The sequence below is a fragment of the Vanessa atalanta genome, chromosome 5, assembly GCF_905147765.1.
Source record: "Vanessa atalanta chromosome 5, ilVanAtal1.2, whole genome shotgun sequence".
NCBI lineage: Eukaryota > Metazoa > Arthropoda > Insecta > Lepidoptera > Nymphalidae > Vanessa > Vanessa atalanta.
Genome location: NC_061875.1, coordinates 13,510,360 through 13,532,511, shown reverse-complemented (window position 1 = coordinate 13,532,511; position 22,152 = coordinate 13,510,360). Strand labels below are relative to the sequence as shown.

Below are 22,152 nucleotides of genomic sequence, written 5' to 3'. Positions count from 1 at the left end.
AAGAGACATAACATCTTAGTTCCCAAGGTTGGTGGCGCATAGGTGATGTAAGCAATGGTTAATATTTCTTACAGCGCCTTTGTCTATGGGCGGTGGTGACCACTTAACATCAGATTACCCATATGCTCGTCCGCCAACCAATAAAAAAAAAAGAAAAAAATCTCGTATAACAATAACAGTAATTGTAATCATTATTATCATTTCAGTCAGCACGTGTCTATAAAGTACTTTAAACTCCTTTGACGTTTATAACTTTAGCGATAAATAATAATAAAGATAACGGGAGCAAGCATTGAAAGTTACGTCTTTTCGTCTAATAGCAATTTTAGAACATTAGAGTGAAGCTACTATTATGAGCAAGGAAGCCCGTGGACATGACCAATAAAAATAATTGCTCGTTCTCAACCAAGTCAGCCGTCTTTTCAAATATGAACGGTCTTTCGCGTTGAGTCGACGATATTTCATGTTGAACACATTTAAGGCAAGACTTTAATCTTACAATAAATATATATAAACGAATTTATCTTTTTTGTGACATATGTTTTGAGACTTGCTTTGAAATCTTTTTTTATATAAAATGTTGATACTATTTTTCAAAAATATTATGATTATAACGTGAAAATCATAACACTTGCAATAGTGGCTTATTTTCTTATTCAAAAACACACTATTCATTCACACGATCTTCAAATAAATTCATCTGTATATTCCAAATTAACGTACAACGTTTACGAACGATTTCACTTTGACCATTGGTACGGTACGGTAGTGTAGCATTCATCCGCATACAGTGAGAGAGATGAAAGATGCAATTTCCAGCGATGGACAAAATAAGCTTCAACAATGTCCATCATAGCCATGAGGGATGCCATAAATATATGTCAACTTACTAAATGTCCAGACGCCCAAAACTAATAAAACACTTTATGTCACCGATTTTTCATTTTGCCGCTGGTCCCTTCGTTTTATTAGATTCTCGTCCAATCCTTGCTTCACTCTAAATTATTTTTAAAAGGCTACTTGAAAGCATTTTCATGTGTCTATTATAATCGTGACTAACGTCTTTATATCATAAATAAACGCTTAAATTAAATATATAAGATAGACGTAATGCTTGTTTGTATAGCTGCTCATAATCTTGTTATAAGGTCTTAAAAATTTTTTTTTTTTATGGCAGTGATTGGCGGGCGAGCGTATGTGCCACTTGATGGGAAGTGGTCACCACCGCCCATAGACAAAGGCGCTGTAAGAAATATTAACCATTCCTTAGATCACCTATGCGCCACCAACCTTGGGAACTAAGATGTTATGTCCCTTGTGCCTGTGATTACACTGGCTCACTCACCCTTCTAACCGGAACAAAGTAATACAGTGTACTGTTATTTGGCGGTAAAATATCTGATGAGTGGGTGGTACCTACCCAGATGGGCTTGCACAAAGCCCTACCACCAAGTAAATTGAGTCTTCTTTTGTCTGTCACTTACGTTCTTTTAATATTTGTAAATATTAATATGCGCATATAACCGTGAAATTGTAAATATCGTTAGATTTTAATCTATCTTGCGAGATTGTATAATCTAACAGTATTTAAAATTTTACGGTGACATATATACCTACCGTAAAAATACTGCGTCGACAAAAATCAATGCTATCAAAGTGAGCGATACTGTTCGCTCGGCTTGATACCTTTTTATTTATTTACTATTTGAATCTACGCTCTCAACTTTGTTTTTATGCTTGAATATGTTGTTCTGTTTATATTTTTGATTTTTACTGCAGATGTATTAAGACGAACAAATATACAGGTAAGTCTATCAACGGATTAAGTCTTTAAATCGAGTAGAAAATAACTAATTATATGTATTTTATACTGTATTTTTTTAACAGTTACCAAATAATTTTCTTGCCGGTTCTTCTTAATGTAATCCTCGTCCCGAACCGGTGGTAGCGCTTGACGATTTAAAAGCACTTGTATAAGTCTATTCGAATAAAAATACTTTAATTTGATTTGAAATATGATTTTTGTGTCATATTTAAATTAAACTAAAACCGGCGGAGGCAACTCAACTGAATATTTTTCGCATTGTATTATATATTTCTTTAAAAGATAACAAAATGAATTTAAATAAAAATTGTTAATTCTGTCCTTAAAAATCTGTTGGCATGTTTCATGAACTAAAACTTAATAAAATAATATATTGAAATATTAAAAATACTTGATCTAAATTTTACCTTTCATATCTAATAGCCTTAAAGTTATGATAATGATGGCTATTCAATAACGATATCGAGTTAACAAACAATGCAAACTAATATACAAAAAAAAATCGATTTTCCTAAATTTCTACTGTTTGAACCGAGGTGGCAATGGCTGGAATCGCTTGTTGGATCTGGAAGCTCGGACGATATGCTGCATATACATAGGCCACTGATGGATGTACAGTTCACCATTTATCACTGCAACGATTCTCAAGTTAGACTAGCCAACTGCGCAAGGAATATTATAGTGAAAAAATGTGCACTTAAAGACACTAGACCAAGGAGGCAGTCATTTAATTTGTAAATTTCAATTATATATGTACATATACAAATTCGATTCGATAATAAATAATAACATAATAATCAAATATAGTGTTAGTTTTGACTCGTGTACTGCTTAATGGCGAAACTGACAGTGACAAGACGCAGTGGCAGTTACACGTGTTAATGTGCGTCTGTAGATCGTCTCTAAACATCAGCTTATTGAGAACTCTCGACTGTGTCGCACGTGCACACTGACCATGTCGAATGAACAAATAATATTAAAATTCAGTATAATATAATGATGGACGATTAGCATCAAAACAGGGATGATTTTTCAAATGAAACTGGTGATATATTCTAAAGTGATATATTCGAAATGGTTTCACAATAAGGGGAATAAAATGTCTTATAAGGAATGAGGGAAGACTAAATTAGTAAACGAATATATTTCTATTAAAAACTTACAATTTTAAAACAACTGTAATGGATTTGACGGGCTGTCTATTTCAATTATAATGTTTTCTCTTTCCAAGTGTCCCCAACAGTTACTTCGGATGGAACAAAGATACACACGTCAAATTCAGTAATCTGTTTCGTAATAGCGCTAAAGCTGTTTTTACACAACATACGGAAACCATTGTTTCGACGTCTGCTTCTATAATACGAGTTTTTTAATGTTACGTACGTACTCGTAATGTGTATAATAAAAGCATTATTTCAATGATAAGACAGTATAACAAAACATATATTATATTAGGTATTTGATCTAATTATTAACTCCCTTAAGATCGTCCCGTATCAGATCGATAAAAGTTATTGGCTTTTTCTCACATATAATTTTTAACAAGTTATTATTATTTTTACGTTTACGTTACGTTGAACAAAAATTCTTAATCATTATTTCTGAGATATTATCAATTTATTCTAAGCTAAACATTTATTATTTATTTTTATGGGTTTGTTCATTGGACTATTCGTTCATATCGGACTGACGAGATCAAGGGGCAGGCGAGATTTTTCTGGCTTTATAAAACACGTAAAGACATTGATACGCCTGAACCGGTCTGAACATATACGGTCACGTCCAGTTACTGCTCCATCAGACTATAAGAGTAAGGGAATATTGAGCGCACCTGTGGTTGTTTATACAACTGTGTGAGTAATATCTCCTGATAGCTAGACTTTTAGAATAGCAATCGTAGACGAAGATATTTATATATAGAAGTATTATAGAAAAACACATTAATATTATGTTAATTTTTAACATTTAAATATATGACAATATTTTTTTACGACATTCGGACTTATTGTAATCACTGAAATTTTTATTGACGAACCTCCACGTGCTGAGTTTCCCACATTCCAGTTTTGTGTTTTTAGAAGGAAGTCTGTACGTGTGTACGATTGTATATGTATGGTGGGTAATGTTTATTTTATTCCGTACACTCCAAAATAATTTTATCCTCGGATTCATTGCACGGGAGGCAATTGTGATGAGTTAGTGAGACGCTCTATTATCCGCGTCTCTACAAGCGTTACAATTAGCTTTAGATAATAAGGTAGGTAGGTTTGTAGAATGTTACAGAAAAAAAAACATCGTCAAAGTCAAAAGTCGAATATCTTTATTCAATATAGAAGCATTATATTTGCTTATTGATTGTCAAAAATCTACTATCGTTTCGGAAATAAACACCTCGGACCTAAAATGAACTGGCGAAAGAAAATCAGCGATTTTTTTTTAATGTCTTATTTTACTAATTATTCTATTCATATAATAAATAAAAATATATTTTCGTTATTTTAAACAACAAAAAAAAAACATGGCGTCAATCAACTAAGAGGTAATTAGTTCTGTAACATCCTTTAGATCGACTTAATATAACATTAATAAAAAATATAAAGAAGTAAAGATTTTCATCTTATCTTCAATTGCCTTAAATTAAGTCAATTTAAAAAACTTTAATAAAAGTGAGTTAATTTATTTTTATTTACAAATCCTAATTTATTTTAGAGTCGGAGACAGCGCATATATGCGTCACTTTATGTTGTAATTCGTAGTACAATTTTGCGGATACCTCCAGCGTTTAATCAAGTCGAGCTACGTCAGCTAATAAGTCGTGTCCGGAGGCGTTTTGTATATGAGATATACAGTCAACGAGTTTGTTTTAATGTTTAATAAATAGAATCATATAGACATGAATAATGTTTACTTGACTTGTTCTGTTTCATTATGTCAAGCTGTGACTTGTGATATTTTAAAAGGTTTTAGTTTTGTTTGTAATTTATTTTATTATGATTGATGGCATGTACTATTTAACTTTACTATGTTATACTTTTTTTTTTATTTTGTTTTGTTTGTAAGCTTGTTTCGAAAGGTTTAACGTAACATGATATTAAAATCAATAATTAGTACATCCAAAGATAATTACAATTATCAGTAATTTTCCCTTTCTTTATGAAATAAAATGCGAAACTGCTTATAAAGCTTAACTTTTTTTAATGATTAATTACTGCTTAGAAAACCAGCCGGACAGGATAATATCCATTATTTAACAAATATTGTAGATCGATAACTAAATCTCAAAAAATATTTCAGATTTATTAATTTTTTTTATGGCATCGTAGGCGCCACCTTATGGTAAGTGTTCACAACCGCCCATAGACAGTGGTAGTATAAAAAATATTAACCATTCCTTACATCGCCAATGCGCCACCAATCTTGGGAACTAGGATATTATGTCCCTGGTGTCTGTAGTTAAACTGGCTTACTCACCTTTAAAACCGGAACACAACAATACTGAGTACTGTTGTTTGGCGGTAGAATGTCTGATGAGTGGGGGGTGCCTACTCAGACGGGCCTGCACAAAACCCTACCACCAAGTATGTAATATACTAGATTATGTTATAGAATTAGTATGAGCATTAATAATTAAAATATTATGACATATTAATTTACATAATCCGCCAAATTATCATGGCTTTAGTAGAATGTTTTTCAAAAGTCTCAATAGCTGAATGAAATTAGTAGTACTGTGAACATTTTTTAATTATTCCTTGGGCTGTTGTCATCTTCACTCAATAAGTTTTACGCTTAACTGGAGGATGAAATAGGATTTAGATATAAGCTAAAAATAAGCTCTGCTAATATTGTTTGAAAATACACTTAAAGTACTATATTTTTATAAAAATAACTATTACCAAAAATTATTTTATAATATTATTATTGATCTACATATAAATACATTTAACTATATGATTCATACTATAACATATGGAATCATAATTAATTATCAATTGTCCTGCAAATTTTAATAGATTTAATTTAAATAGAATATTTATGACTAACGAAAATATTTCTTCATCGATATAGAAAATATCAGATAAGAATTAATCGGCTGTTTAAAACGAACTTATATTAATTAAAAATATTTATTTAAACAACAATTTAATCTTAATTAATTTATTTCAAAAGATTGTTTCTCCATCTCGTTCGGATTTTATTTTAGAATATAAAACCACTTTAAATGAAACTAAGTGTTTATCTTAATACATTTCAAGACGATCTTTCAGCTGCACTGTTTTATTCAAATTGGCTTTAAACAAACGAAGGGAAAAGTAAAACGAACTATAAATCAGAACTGCTGCAAAAATACTCAGCCGCGGGTTATTCTTTCGTATATAAAGCATGAATTTAGTTGAATATTCATCGTTGTTCGAAAATAAAAGAATCGTTTTTCTTACACTAGTGTAAATTTCCTATAATAACCGAAGTCGGCGTAAATTAACTTTGAGCTTGTGTTATCTCATTAATTAGGTAAAAATATAAATTTTATTTAAATTGTCATGTATGTGCCCTGTCATGTAATGAAGCAGGGTGAAACATGCTCCAAGTCTGAGAGGCGCCTTTGTCGACAATAACAGATTATATTTTTAAAGTTTTTTTTATAGTCTCGAGATAGACCAGTTGCTAGAACATTCGCATCCTGAAGAGAGCTCCGTCGAGCCACGAGAGGCACACTGCACGGGAGAGGCCGCGGATGCGTTATATCGACACAATTTCGCAGCCTCTCCGATCCGTGTCGAGGAAGGCCATTGCAATGGTTTTACTGCGTGATTTTTTTTTATTGAGAATGTAATCCCAGGTAAGCATCACCTTTTCACGTCCTGCATTTCTGTAATAGTTTAATATCCTGTAAATTACATAATTATTGTGACGATATTTGATGCTAGGGCTTCATGCAAGCCCGTCTGGGTAGGTACCACCCACTCATCAGATATTCTACCGCCAAACAACAGTACTCAGTATTGTTGTGTTCCGGTTTGAAAGTTTTTAATCAATCGGAAGCCTTAAGAACAAATATGAAACTTTATTAAATTTATACTTTAAAAGATAAACTTAAATAATTATAAAGTACGCTTAATAAAACTTAGTACTATAAGTTATGTTCAAAATTTAGGAGAGATAAATAATAATAATTAATCAAAGTTCTCGAATCCGGTACAAGTCTGTGAAAAAATAGCCTTTCGTTGCGGTTGAATTATTTTTCGCAATAAATTTCCCAAGAGATCAAAGATATTACTGATTGAACAGATTAGACTTATTTGTTTACTTGATAATATACAGAAAATTGTTTATTACTGAGTACTAGTTGGTTAAGATGATCTAAATGTACAAATATTTTACGTTTCTTATATAAATCGCTAATCCAAATAAAAATAATCAAAATAAACTTCATATTAGTATACTCTTACAGGCGTTTTTTAATCATTATTTTATAAGATAAAATTAAATTAAATTTATCGCTAATCCCGAGTGTAGACTCTTCCGAGAAGAACCGGCAACAAACTCAGTAATTATACTTTGCAAATAATTCAGTGTTACTCTTTTTCGACAGTTAAATTGGACAGAAATATTAATTAAATACAATTGAATATATAATTTTTTTTTTATGAAATATATAGGCAAATGGACCATCTGACGGTTAGTGGTCACCACCGCCCGTAGACATTGGTGCTGTAAGGAATAATAACCATTCCCTAAATCACACCGATGCGCCACCGACCTTAGGAGCTAAGATGCTACGTTACTTGTGTTCACGCTAAACCGGACCGCAACAATACTAAGTGCTGCTATTTGGTGATTTAATATCAGTTAAATGGATGGCAGCTTCCGTTGAGTAAATTATTATTTATCTCTTATAAATGTCATCGAATGCCAAATACACGCTATTTACATTAGCAGCCTGTAAATTTTTTCACTGCTGGGCTAAGGACTCCTCTCCCTTTGAGGAGAAGCTTTGGAGCATATTCCACTATGCTGCTCCAATGCGGGTTGCTGGAATACACATGTGGCAGAATTTCGTTGAAATTAGACACATGCATGTTTCCTCACGATGTTTTCCTTCACCGCTGAGCACGAGATGAATTATAAAGACAAATTAAGCACGTGAAAATTCTGTGGTGCCTGCCTGGGCTTGAACCCGAAATCCTCGGTTAAGATGCACTCGTTCTAACCACTGGAGCCTCTCGGCTCTTACACGCTATATCAGTATCAATTTAATCTTTTCGTATCTTTCATCGAGTAATAAGATTTATCTCAATGTGTTTATATTATTTATTATTATTAGTTTTTATCAAAGCCGGTTGGGATGGATATTACAATTATTAAGATTTCCATGCATATTTAACTGAACGAGTCTGAGGGAACACATACATATACTCGTATACATCTCGATTATTTATTAATTATTTTTGTGTCACTTGTCTTAGTAATGGTAGCATTCGAAAGGGACTCTGTGACACTTGGCAAAGAGACGTAGAGTGTACCGCTGGTTTTGATGTGGGTATTCCGGTGTCCAGATTTGTGCTTAGAACTTAGTTCTTAGAGTGTTTATCCGGCGAAAAAAACTCACTTGTTTTGTTTTAATTAAATATATGTTTGAAATAATATTTTTAAAGAGAAATTTCAACATGTTTCATCTAATAAAACTGAAACGGATTATTAGTATCGCCTGCACCGAAAGCGTTAGCAAAATTTCAGCTCAATCGGTCGAGTAGAATTGGTTTAAAATTCAGTTATAAAGTTTGGCCCGCACATACTAACAAGTAAAGTAGCATGAAAACATTTACATAAAAGTTTTGTTTATATTAATTGGGCGTTGGCGTTGGGTATTTAAAATATAGGTATACTATAGTATTATATACCTACATCGATACTGATATTATAAATGCGAAAGTAACTCTGTATGTTACCTCTTCACGCTTAAACCGTTGAAACAATTTAGATGAAACTTGGTATGGAAAAAGATTCAGTCCCGGAAAAGGACATCTGTCACTTTTTTTAATTTACTCTTCGGCGAGTTAAAGTGGGCGTGACGGTTTCAGTGCTGTAGGTAAAATTTTAGGATGCGAATGAACATACGAGTAAATACGCAGGTTCAGCTAGTAGTAGAATATTTTCATGAAAATTACTGGGCCAACGTACTCTAAGTCATTAATAAGTATAACAGTACCGCTTTTTCTGTCTGAAATCGTTTTAATCATAGTTTAATGAGGATTTTATTACGCTTTTATTTTTTTATTGTTAGTTTTATTTCTTTTGCGTTGCCACAAAACTTAAACGCACTTTCCTCCTAGAAATAATTGAGTATTCGAAGGTTTGATACATCAACAAATTGTTGACTTTTTCAATAGAAACAAAATTATTTATAAAATATAAAAATACTAGGAAAAACAAAAAAAATATAGTTGTAATATTTATTATGGGATATAATATTTAAATTTATAATAAAATTCCGCGTATGAAGTTACCGAGATGGCCCAGTGGTTAGAACGCGTGCATCTTAACCGATGATTTCGGGTTCAAACCCAGGCAGGCACCACTGAATTTTCATGTGCTTAATTTGTGTATATAATTTATCTCGTGCTCGGCGGTAAAGGAAAACATCATGAGGAAACCTTCATGTATCTAATTTCAAATTGTCTAAATTCTGCTACATGTTGATTTGGAGCAAATTCCACCAACCCGCATTGTTGCAGCGTGGTGGAATTGCCCCAAACCTTCTCCTCAAGAGAGGGGAGGCCTTAGCCCAACAGTAGGAAATTTACAGGCTGCTAATGTATGTATGTATGTATGTATGAAGTTGTATTTTTACCTTATATAGCAAAACATATTGGTACAGCTGGGAATAAGCTTCAAACCTTATAATAAAGGAAAAGACTCAGCCCAGTAGTGGGAGATTTGCATGCTGTTACTTTACATCAAAATCAAAATATTCTAAGAGTTGAATGTAAAGCTACCACGGACTCGAAATGTAGATTCTACTGAGAAAAAGTTACTCATGTTACTCTTTTGGCATGGAGTTTACACAGAATACTTTCTTGATTAATCGACGATTTATTGAAATTGATATCATTCAAAATGTATAATGTGATTCATCCATAAACTAATACTATACATAGTCTTTCTAACAACTTTAATAATTTGTAAAATGAAAATTAAAACGCATTCGTAAAAATCGATTGCTCATCCTGAATTGTAAAAACTGGTGATCTTTTTATCTAACAACACACACTAACGACAGTAACCGAACGTATCTTCTGTGTTCAGGTAAGAAAAACTCCATAAATCGGATCCCAAGCGACACGTGACTGAATAGAATAGGTCACTATACAAAAGTCAGGTCCGCTGGGACCGACCCGCGGCGTTAACGCGGAACGTACGATCTAACAGTTTACAAGTGGGCTTAACTGTGCGTGTATTGAAAACATCCAAAGTTTTATTTACAGTCTTCGATGAAATTTAAGTACTTTTTAATATCGTTACTTTGCTATGACTAGAAAATTTTATAGATAATTGAAAAGGAATAAGAATGGATGTCGTTACTTTAGTCTTTAATAAACGTGCTTATTTTTTTACATTTTTTACAAGCAAAAATTACGTAGCAAAAAGTACGTACTTAGTAGAAATTAGTGGTACGTTCAAATAAAAAAATTTGACTAAATTTTTTAAATAGAATAATTGAAATAATCTTATGAATTATTTGAACGTACCACTAATTTCTACTAAGAAACACAAAAAGGGCGATAACATTTGCGATACGCGATAGTAATATTTTTGGCTATTCTCTGAAATTCCTCTCTTTTTCGGTGAAAATATAACACGCTATCGATTCCCAAATATACATGAACATCGGGTGTGTTCCTGCGAAGTTTCATATCATTAAAACTTTAAGCCTCATAGATTTCTATTTAATCTGTAAATTTTAATAATGAGGTTATTGTTGTTTTTACTATTTTATATCCAGATACTGTCCAAAAACAATTGAAGATCTCCAAAATATTTACTACAATTTAATTTATATTATACAGAGACTCGTGAATCTTAACCGATAATTCTGAGTTCAAATCCGGGGAAACCACTAAATCATGTGCCTTATTAGTATCATCATCTCGTGCTTTGCGGCGAAGGAAAACATCTTAAAGAAACCTACATATGGTATATGAGGATCTACCTTATGTATAAAGCGATCAACCAAATTGGAGCGGCGTGGTTAAGACTCCAAGACTTTTCCTCAATAGAAAGGCGTTTGTTCAGCCGTGAGACGTTAGCAAGTTGTTAATTCTTTTTTTTAATATTATCTATGTGTAGTAGATAAACCTAGTAACCAATTTTACATTTTAAAAATGGAACACTATAAATAATATCTCTTTGATTAATTTTGATAGTATTAATTATTACCAAAACAAATATAATAACAATGAAGCTATACAATTTGGATCCGTGATGTAAGTAACTGGACGTGTTCTGTCAGGAGTCTTTTATGTATCTAGGCCAAATAGGTTAGGATAATTTAATAATAAAAGACATTTGGCTACAAGTCTGTTACAATTTAAGTACGTAAATTTGCGTTGCTTGCATTTCTAAAATAAATAAATATTGTGTTCTTATTATGAACGAAAACTATTTGATCTATTGATCCCGTGACGTGATTTGTGAAGTGACAGCAAACGTCAAACTCTTCGCCGCAGTTCTCTACTCAGTTCAGCAAAAATATATTTATTTTATTAACGTAATCCTATGTTTTAATTTATTTTACTCTTTATTGAATTTCTTTAATTATAAACTCTTTCAAAAACCATCAATTTCAATGCTTTGCACCAATCTATCGTGCATTTATGTATTTATTTTATACGAGTATATTCCTGATGAGATATATATTTGAATGAGGCTTAATTAATGATGTAAACTTACCTGCATATTAACGGGCTTTTGTAAACATCTCAAAACTTTATTGGTATTGAAAAGGTTTTTGTTTCGTCGGCAATTTCTAAGTATTGCAAAATGGCAGTTGTTTTTCTTTAATTTTGATTGTTCATAGCTTGAAAAGTATTTCAAGGAAAATTATATAACTGCATGCACTACAATGTAAAGATACTTCAATAAAAATAGAATATCCCTGCATAACGCTTAAAGACAACCTCAGGAAGGATTGCATTTTCATCCTTAGTTAATGTCAACAAATAAACGATATTCAATAATTATTTTCGTTGTATTTATTTTGATAGTTTAACTACAGCTAAAGTTATATGAATTGAAAATAAGCAGAATGGGTAATTGGATAATTAGTGCGCAATTTCAAGATTACATCGAATTGTGAATTGAGGGGCGGGCCCGATGTTAAAAGCTCAAAGTTCTGATCTTGTTCAAAAGTCAAAAAATCAAAATCAAATCAACCAAATACAATATATTAGATCGTCGTATTACTGTATTTAATTAAATGGAAAGCTAACATCCGTCCGGAAAGTAGAATCTGGCGAGAAGAACAGACAAGATACTTAGTAGTTACTCTTTTCCACAATATTAGTTACGACTATTAAATGAATTACAGAAAACTTGTAGATTTTTTTTTTTAATTCTTTACGCCAATGTAACGTAAAAACTGGAAGTAATTTTTTCTTGACTGCTATCACATCAGGTTTAATAAATGTTTAATTACTTGTTAGGTAATTGTATTATTCATAAAAATATTAGAGGTTCGTTTTAAACAAAGAAATAAATAAAATTCATTCATTTTGTGTAATTTGCCTTTAAAACTTTAATAAATGGAAATTGGACTATTCGAAAAATGTATAAATTATTGGAATATGTAACAGTTATGTAGTGTTTAATATGAGTTACTATTAGTAAATTTGTAGCAGTAAATTTTGTCGAAGCAACAGTCCAGATATCGTGACCATATCATCTTTTTAGTGTGGTATTCCGATTTGAAGGATTTACGAGCTAATGTAATTAGAGGCACAAGAGACATAACGAATTGTGTCTCCCGATTTCCGAGATTAAATATCACCATTGCTCTAGTGGCTTGAGTAAAGAGCTAAAAATCCCTGTTTAATTAAAAGTAATTTTCAATGTCATTTTATTTTTATCAATTGTGAATGAAGGGGTCATTGCGTTAATTGCTTTTTATTTTTTATTTATATGTAAAAATTAACTGTCTAGGCATAAGACTTCACTCCACTTGATGGTAAGTGCTAGTGGAGGTAGTGAAGACGGCCAGTACAGTCGCCCTCGCCATACCGGCCCGCAAGATGCCTCTACGCCTGGTTTAAACGAAACCTGGTCATAAAAGGAGCAGAACACGTGTGCTGGTAGAGAATTGCATTTTTTGGCGGTGCGACAAATAAATGGTGCCGAATTTTTTCTTGCGCGATAGCTCTGATGAACTGACTAAATAAATTTTTTTTTTGTTTAATTTTACGTTCTGCGTTTATATTAATTTTCAGGTCATAAAAAAGCATTCTTCATCAATGTTGACGTGGTGTTGATTGTTCAATTATATTTATTTTGTAACATTATATATGAATATAAAATTTTATAATAAAATAAAGTTTGAAGTAAATATTCTAAGACACAAGATAAACTAAAACCCTGAAGCTGATTCCGAGCTAATGCAGATTAATAATGCTTTACTGCATAATCTCTTTGCACGAGTATCTTAACTAATGAGCAGTTCAGAGGAGAGCTGCGTTGCGCCATTTCAAGCTTACATCGAATTGGTTGTTTGATTTCAATTACCTACGTTTTTAATCTAGATATTATTTAAAAAAAGAACTTGAACAAGGTAAACGTCACTGTTAGCTACAATTATTACCTTTAAATATTGATCCCATCAAAAACATAAATGTAAAAATGAGAGCCAAGTTAAATATTATGGTATATACCTTGGTTGTTGACTTCAACGACAAAAGAAGTGAGATCTAAATTTTTGCCAAGTTAAATAGCCCTTCTGAAATTTATTTATAACTACATAAAATAGCATTTCTTCTTATAACTTGGGATAATATATTGTTGCCTAAGGTCTGACTTGGCTAGTTCTCATATAAGAATTATATTATAGCCTTCGTAAGTTCTATTACAAATGAATTATAAACACAAATTAAGCACGCAAATATTCAATGGTACTTGTCTAGATATGAACTCGCAATATCTGGTTAAGATTAATGTTTTCTAGTGACTGGACCATCGCAGCTCTTAATGTACGTATATACTAACTAAGCAATACTGAGCTGTCTTCCATTCTTCTTAGATGTTCTGAGTTATAATTTGTTATTCTAAACACAAACTACAAGTTGTGTTTATAAACATATAAGAACTAGCCAAGTCAGACCTTAGGCAACAATATATTATCCCAAGTTATAAGAAGAAATGCTATTTTATGTAGTTATAAATAAATTTCAGAAGGGCTATTTAACTTGGCAAAAATTTAGATCTCACTTCTTTTGTCGTTGAAGTCAACAACCAAGGTATATACCATAATATTTAACTTGGCTCTCATTTTTACATTTATGTTTTTGATGGGATATCACTACTTTTTGTATATAAATTATTAATAGGTACTTATTAATAACAAAATTAATACCAAATGGTTTTTGTTAAGCTATTCTATTTTCCTACGTTTACGGGGTATAATTGTCTTTTTTTTGATACATTCTTATTTTTCTTGTAGGTACCTCTGAAATGTTCGAGTGAATTGCTCATTCAGTGTCCGGATTTTTTTTACGCGTTTTCTGTTTATACTTAATTTGGCCAAGTAGGGGTGGTATAACGTGCGCAGACGGTTGTACTCTACAATAGAGCTCTCTTGTGTCTTGATTTGAATTGGACCTAAATTGATAAGATGTACTCCATCTAAGGCTTTAACTCTAGAGAGGCCAACGTAAGCCTGCTCTTTACTTAATATAGAGGAGCCTATGTCGAAAAGAGCACCGTCAAGGCGAAGGCCTTGTGATTTGTTTATAGTAGTAGAATATGCTAAGCAAATAGAGAATTGTTTCCTTTGAACATATATGTACATTACTTAATATCTGTAACTTGGTTTTGACTTCTAGTTCGCAAATTAAATTATGTTTAAATTGAATTGTTATTTTACGTGCGCTATTGCTGTTATCGACGTTCCCAATGTACCTTCTCTATTTTTCCATTGGACCCATTCATCAGTCCTTTGCTGACATCAGCATGCTTGCTCGATACTGTTCTTCCAAGCAATAAGGATCCCCGTTTGTAGCGCTAGAGTACAAACTTAAATAATTCCAGTTACGATATACATACTCTACTACAATCTCACGAAACCTTTTTTATTGTTGTATACTAGTATACTCAAACAAAAAATATGCAGTCGAATAGACTAGGCAGTTTCCATCGGAAGGTATTGAAATAATTCTTATGAGCGCGGTTGCCACTCGCTCAGACACGTCCGCGTTAAGGTTTAATCGCAACGCTCCTAACCCGCTGCTCCGGCGTCGCGTCGCGCGCCGTGTACCGAAATGCCTATTATTATTATTTTTTTAAGTATAATTATTTGGCACCATTGATGTGCGCTAAATGCTAGTTAATAACGTAATAAATACGAAAGTCGGCTATACTCATAAGTACTAAAACGGAAATATTTGGATTTAAAAAACTTAAGGGGGGTATTCAACTTGTTATATATTCACGTGAAGACCTTAAAATCCACTTGAAGACCGGCTGTCGTAAGTTTTGATTGCTGGTTCTTACATCATTTTTTTATTATTACAGTTATTACAGGAACTAAGTATATAAGTGTTCCTATAGACCCAATAAAATGAAAAATTATAATAAAATTATAAAAAATTACCAGTTTCAGATTTTTTCCGTTATATTGGCCTAATTATCTACCTGCATGCCAAATTTGAACTTTCTAGGTCACCTGGAAGTAGGATATAGTTTTGATCTATAGGTCAGTCAGTGATAAAAATGTCGATTTTTAGACGTTAATATCTAAATAACCATTTGAGATGCGTTTATGAAATTTGGAACACATATGTATCTCGCGAGTCTCAATATATGAGCCAAATTTGACACATCTATGTCAAATAGTTTTTGAGTTATGAGGAGGTCAAAAGTGGCTCCAAATGGTTCGTGTAATATTACACACGGTGCTACTAGCCAGTTCTGTTACTAGAACTTGGCTGACACGCTACCGCGTGTCTAGATATTACGCTTTTATAGTTTCGATATTTAATATCGTGTACTTTAAATTTATTTCATATTTATAAAAACGAAAATATATGTATATATATGAGACATAATTAATGTTTAATATATTGTCCGTCTACCTATTTATAAAAAAAAAAAACTTATAATAAAATTTTAGTGTGGTAGTTTTTCAGCTGTGCTTACAATAGGCCTAGAATATTACGGGAGACGATAACAGAGTCCAACGACTCTACATTGGTACCTTGGAAGTTTCTATGGCACCGATACATATTTATCAGATAATGTAGATCTTTTTTTGTAAAATGTCTCACTATCAACTTCTAAAATCCTCTCTATCGGGTTCTCTATACAAATGGGGTCGTGGCTTTTCGTACAAAATAAATCAAAAAAGCATAGCATTGGCGAAGGCTTCACATTTGTACCAATTTGAGTGGAATCACTTGGGCACGGTCTTTATTAAAGGTAATTTCAAAATTGCTCATCGAGTTGAGCAGGGCCCAAGAGCTGGCAACTACTTCAGCCTAAGTGTAAGTTGGGGCATACAAACGAAACACGCTGCCAGTATTTTGGGTACTCGATGTATTGGCAAAATGGTACGAATAGTTTTATATTTTGGGCATATATATTATTTTTATATTTATGTCTTGGTAGATATTATTTGCACAAAGACAAGCTAAACATTAAAAAAAAAACATATGTTTTTGTATAGGTAAACAGCAGTCAGGTTATTTTGTTGTCCTTTTTATAAGCAAAGTAAATAAATAATTCGCAATATAAATTTTTAAACATTACTAAATTCTAAGCCTTTCTAATATTTATTTAATAAAGCTTCAAATTTAACAATATTTAAATTTAAAATATTAAAATTTAGACGTTGAAATGTTAAAGTTTAATGAACTAATTAAAATCTAACATTACTCTCCATTGAGAGTAAATTTTACCTACGTTATGCTTTTCATTTTTGTAAAATAATAGGTTTTTTAGTGGACTTATACCCGAAGCCGTACAATTTTGTATCAAAATTATATTAAATACCGACATAATTTTTCATTTCAAATGTTAAAGGTCTAGTTCTTAGTTAGTATCTTAGTTTTAAATGAAGTCACGTCTTTACATACCTATACATAATATAATAATTATAATAAAATTGGAGTGTCTGTTTGTTACATTAAAAAGAAACCGCGTTTTACTAAATGCATATGTATGTATACACGGTACATATACCTAAATAACATTTTTTACAATTTTTATCTGTCTGTCTGTTTGTTCCGGCTAATCTCTGGAACGGTTGGACCGATTTTGACGGGACTTTCACTGGCAGATAGCTGATGTAATAAGGAGTAACATAGACTTTTATTTTAGAATTATATGTAAAATAATAATAAAGTCACGCTTTTTTATTAAATTCAAACGCGCACGAAGTCGCGGGCACAGCTAGTTAATAATATAATATATTAGTTAAACACTGCTGTGTTTTTCTTTCAGACGTAAAATCAATGACAGCCGATTTTTTTTTACGAATGTGAAAAATAATTTACCACAACATACCTTCTATGAAATGATAGCTACGTTCATGGTTTCGATGCTCAGCTGATGCTAACATGGATTAAAATCATTGCATCATCGTTTCATGTTCTTCTTCTTATTCTTGCTGAGCAATTAAGGAAAACGTCGGTAGGAAACCTGAATAACTCGGAACTAATTTACATAAACGTTGTCTAGCCTTCAGCAGACCAACTTGGAGAAATACATTTTAACATGCCTTTGCCAAAAGTAACTTTTTTATTTTACTGTTTTTTTTTTCACCGAGGAGAAACATGGCAGTTCTCAGCACGGATCAGCTATGGGATCATTCCAATATAACGGACCTCCAAACTCTCCCATGCTATAATACTCCGCTAGTGACTTGGCGGAGCTCAGAGGACGAAACAGTAAAATTGCTTCTCTGGACTCATTTTTTTTTAAACGATTCTAATATTCAATTCCTTTGTAACGCTTCAGCGTTTCACGTTTTTAGTCCTAGCGATCACACTATGATCATCATACATATTATATGTTAGTGTGTAATATAATACATCTTAGTTATTATAGATTATAGCATACATTAAACCATTATCGTTTACGCCATAATACTAAATATTAATCGGTTCCGTATTTCAATCAATCTCGTGTAAGGTGCCATCTGCGCCTATTGTGCTATTGTTGCTATTCGCAGCATCCGTGCGCTTGACGTGTCTCCCCTTATTTGCTTTTAAGAGGCGATTTTAATCTATACAACTATGGGGTTAAAGACTAAATTGGAATAGCTCAATTATGTCACGCGTACATTGTTCGGTTTGTTATGTTTCGGAAATGTATTGCAAAAAATACCGAGGGTTGTTTAAATGTACATGAGATACGGAAAAGTTGAGAAAATGTGAAAATATTTTGATTTGTATATTATTTTATACAAATAATTAATATTTTTATAAATATTTCACGTCAATATCAATAAAATTAATGAAGATCTATTTAAAATGCAAAACTTTTAATATGACAAAATTTATTAGGAAAATCAAATTAAAGTGAACATTAATTTTTAATCGTGTATTTTACAGAATGAATACTGCAAATGTTCTTGTAATGGATATAAGCAAACTAAACGAACTAAGCATTTCTAAAAAACAGTTAATTCGTTCATATCGCAATATCTCTCAAGTGTCTTTCGAGGAAATTTTGCTATACCTCGTAAACTACAGGATTTGGACATTCACGAACGCTTGAAATATTTATCTCTATAGTAATACCGGAACGATCATTTGACGTCTACTTGACATTTCGCTGTCGTCCTTTAGATAGGAGAACCAATTTTATATTTTCCACTTCTATCATTTTGAAATATTAAATTTAAATTCCTTGCTATATAGAGTATATGTAGGAAACAGCTATGAAGGATAAAAAGTGTTGGATTATTATTTGTTGAATTTCTTACTGCTTATTCAAATTTAGAATATTATTTTGAAGAGGAATCAAGTTGCCGCAATTATTAGGACACAATCGCAACCCTACTGCGGGTTCAAATCAAAGGCAGACAGGAAATTTCCAAGTATTAATGTAAGCTTATAATACTTGGTATTAGAAAAATAACGTATTGTGTATCCCCCAAGTTGTATGAAAAAGCGTGGTGCAATAAATTTACTTAGCTGTGACTTACTGGAGTAACATTTTAAAGTAAAACTGTGGAGATATCTTTTTCTATATACTATTATAATTAAATTGTAAAATGACGTTTCCACGGAGTTTGTAGGATTTACATATATAATGATCAAATCTATATTTTTAGAAAAGTGTACATTACATTAGTACATTAGCAGCCTGTAAATTTTCCCATTGCTGGGATAAAGGCCTCCTTTCCCTTTGAGGAGAAGGTTTGGAGCATATTCCACCACGCTGCTCCAATGCGGGTTGGCGGATTACACATGTGGCAGAATTTCGTTGAAATTAGACACATGCAGGTTTCCTCACGATGTTTTCCTTCACCGCCGAGCACGAGATGAATTATAAACACAAATTAAGCACATGAAAATTCAGTGGTGCCTGCCTGGGTTTGAACCCGAAATCATCGGTTAAGATGCACGCGTTCTAACCACTGGGCCATCTCGGCTAAAATAAAAATACTTTTCTGGTACTTTCGGAAAGATAGATGTAAAAAATATAACAAGGAGTCTCTGACATGCCATGTTAACAACAGTATTTAAGATCTTCATTATATCAATGCAAAGTATATTTGTACGATATTGCTGTTTATAGAATCAATTTAATAATAAGTTATTGGTATTAGCAAGACAGGCGAATCGTCACAATGCTCTATCAATAAACCAAAACCAAAGTATACTTTATTTAAGTAGGCTTTTACAAGCACTTTTGAATCGACATTTTACAAACCATATTAAGTGAAGTTACCAACGGTTCGAAATGTAGATTCTACCGAGAAGAACCGGCAAGTAGCTCAGTAGTTACTCTTTTTCAACATTTAAAAATACAGTCAACAATTATATATGTATGTAATACATCCAGCCTGGAAGTCAATAAGTATTCAATAATATGACTCATTTAATCCTAAATGTGAATGTGGATTCTACCGAGAAGAAACAGTAAGAGATTCAGTAGTTACTCTTTTATAGTATTTAAAATTCAAAGTTATGTTAGTTATATACAATTACATATATAATATAGCCATATACAGCCGAATTTACAGTTGAGCTGTATAGACAGACAGACAAGTGAATATTATTAAGACTAGTAACAGAAGGTTAAGTAGAAAGTCTTTACGTCTTAGTGAACTTTATTCCAGTCTCGCTTTTCAATTGTCATTTGCAAATTCGTTGAAACGTACCGTTTCGGAATGTCGATTCTGTGAAATATACAGGAATGAAACTAATGAAAAATCTATTAGAGGTACCTACATACAATAGTCAATCAAACCAATAAAATCAGCTTGTGATATTCGTGAAGTCCGTAAGGTTTTGTGTCAAATTATTTTTACTTGTGTCAAGGATTATTTTCAATTTATTTTGGACAGGATATGTGGCGCCCACACGATTTTTTTCTGCAAAAATAAGAGTTATATAAATATATTATTATTTTCGCTTTAAAGTTTTTAAGAGGTATTTTAAAGATTTTTTCCATGATGATACTTTAGACTCCTAAAATTAATATTTAACAATAACTTGTAGGTACTTAAATGGGTATATTTATGGGCATTTTTTGTAATATTCTTATTTGGATAGGCAGGGACTTGATGGTAAGTGGTAACCACCATGATAGATTTTGACGACATAAGAAATATTAATCATTCCTTACATCCAATATTCAACCTTCTCTTCAGAACTAAAATGTAATATCCCTTGTGCCAGTGGCTGGCATTATCTCAATTGGAACACAATAATACTAAGTATTGCTGTTTGGCGGTTGAATATGTGATCGGACCCACCCAGGCGGGCTTGCACAAAGCCCTTCCACGAAGTGCAATTGCCTTCGTAAATAAAAAAGACCTATATTATACTCGCTGCTCCTCGCGGTTTCCCTTGTGTCAACCGTGACTACTCCGCGAGTTGTAGCGTGATGTTATGTAGGCTATAAGTATTTTCTATATATATATATAAAGCATTTTTTTGATCAATCTTGATATTAGCGCGTTCAGTGAAATACATTTTTCAGTCTCACATTTAAGTATTTTATTCGTCCCGGAACATATTTTAAATTTATTTCATTTTTGTTTATAACTTAAAAATAATTTATGAATATCGTAAATTTCGTTATTCAATTTAACTCACAAGCGTCATATAAATTTATGTGACAAAACTAATAAATTTATTTCATTAGGTAGGTAATAAATGGTATCGGGTTTTAATAATTATTTAATATATAATAAATTATAAAACTATACCATAAAAATTATAATACGTTTTCTTGCTATAAAACATCTTATTCATATTACTTAAAATATATTTTCACATAAAACTCTTAATTAATAATAAATACTATAGTTGTCACCTCTTGAAATAATATTATTCACAAAGTTTCCTTACTCACAATGAACAAGTTAAAAAAGTGAATGAAAACAACGTACCTTTTAAAACACATCCTAAAAATCCCAGACGAAACACTAACAATCCTTAAAACTCAATTCTCATAACGAAACACGATAGAACCAAACAAAAACACGACGAAAGTTCGAAACTTTTGCCGGCCAGAGTATTACTGAAGAAATAAGCGTGCACAGTCCACGGCGGCCGGCGGACTACTGAATATTTCCCATACACCCAACCGTACCGCGTACCGCCAAAAGGATTCACTTGGTTACATAGTAAGATCGAAATTTGAACGCAGTTAGGGTGCTCACTAAGACAGATCGTAGGCTATTTAGCGTGTGGATACGACGCATGCGCCATTAGTGCAAGCTGCATTACCTAGCTTTTTGGTTCTGATACTAATTCCCTCTCCGTCAGACATTTCTGTCGGATTATATTACCTTATTATACTAGTTATGACATGATGAGGATGAGGTTCTTTTGTCGGTATCTAATAGTTCAGAGCTGCAGTGATTATAATTTTGAGTAGAAATCAAC

General features: G+C 32.2%; 1 protein-coding gene across 2 annotated transcripts in view; it reads right to left on the bottom strand.

The window, feature by feature from the left end:
* Nucleotides 1-21,820, bottom strand: part of LOC125064202 (lachesin-like) — an 84,569-nt gene extending 62,749 nt beyond the window's left edge. For both annotated transcript variants that reach the window (XM_047671138.1, XM_047671140.1), the window contains exon 1: nt 21,654-21,820. The gene's annotated coding sequence lies outside the window, so the exon portion shown is untranslated. The remainder of the gene's footprint in view (nt 1-21,653) is intronic.
* Nucleotides 21,821-22,152: the final 332 nt, after the last annotated feature.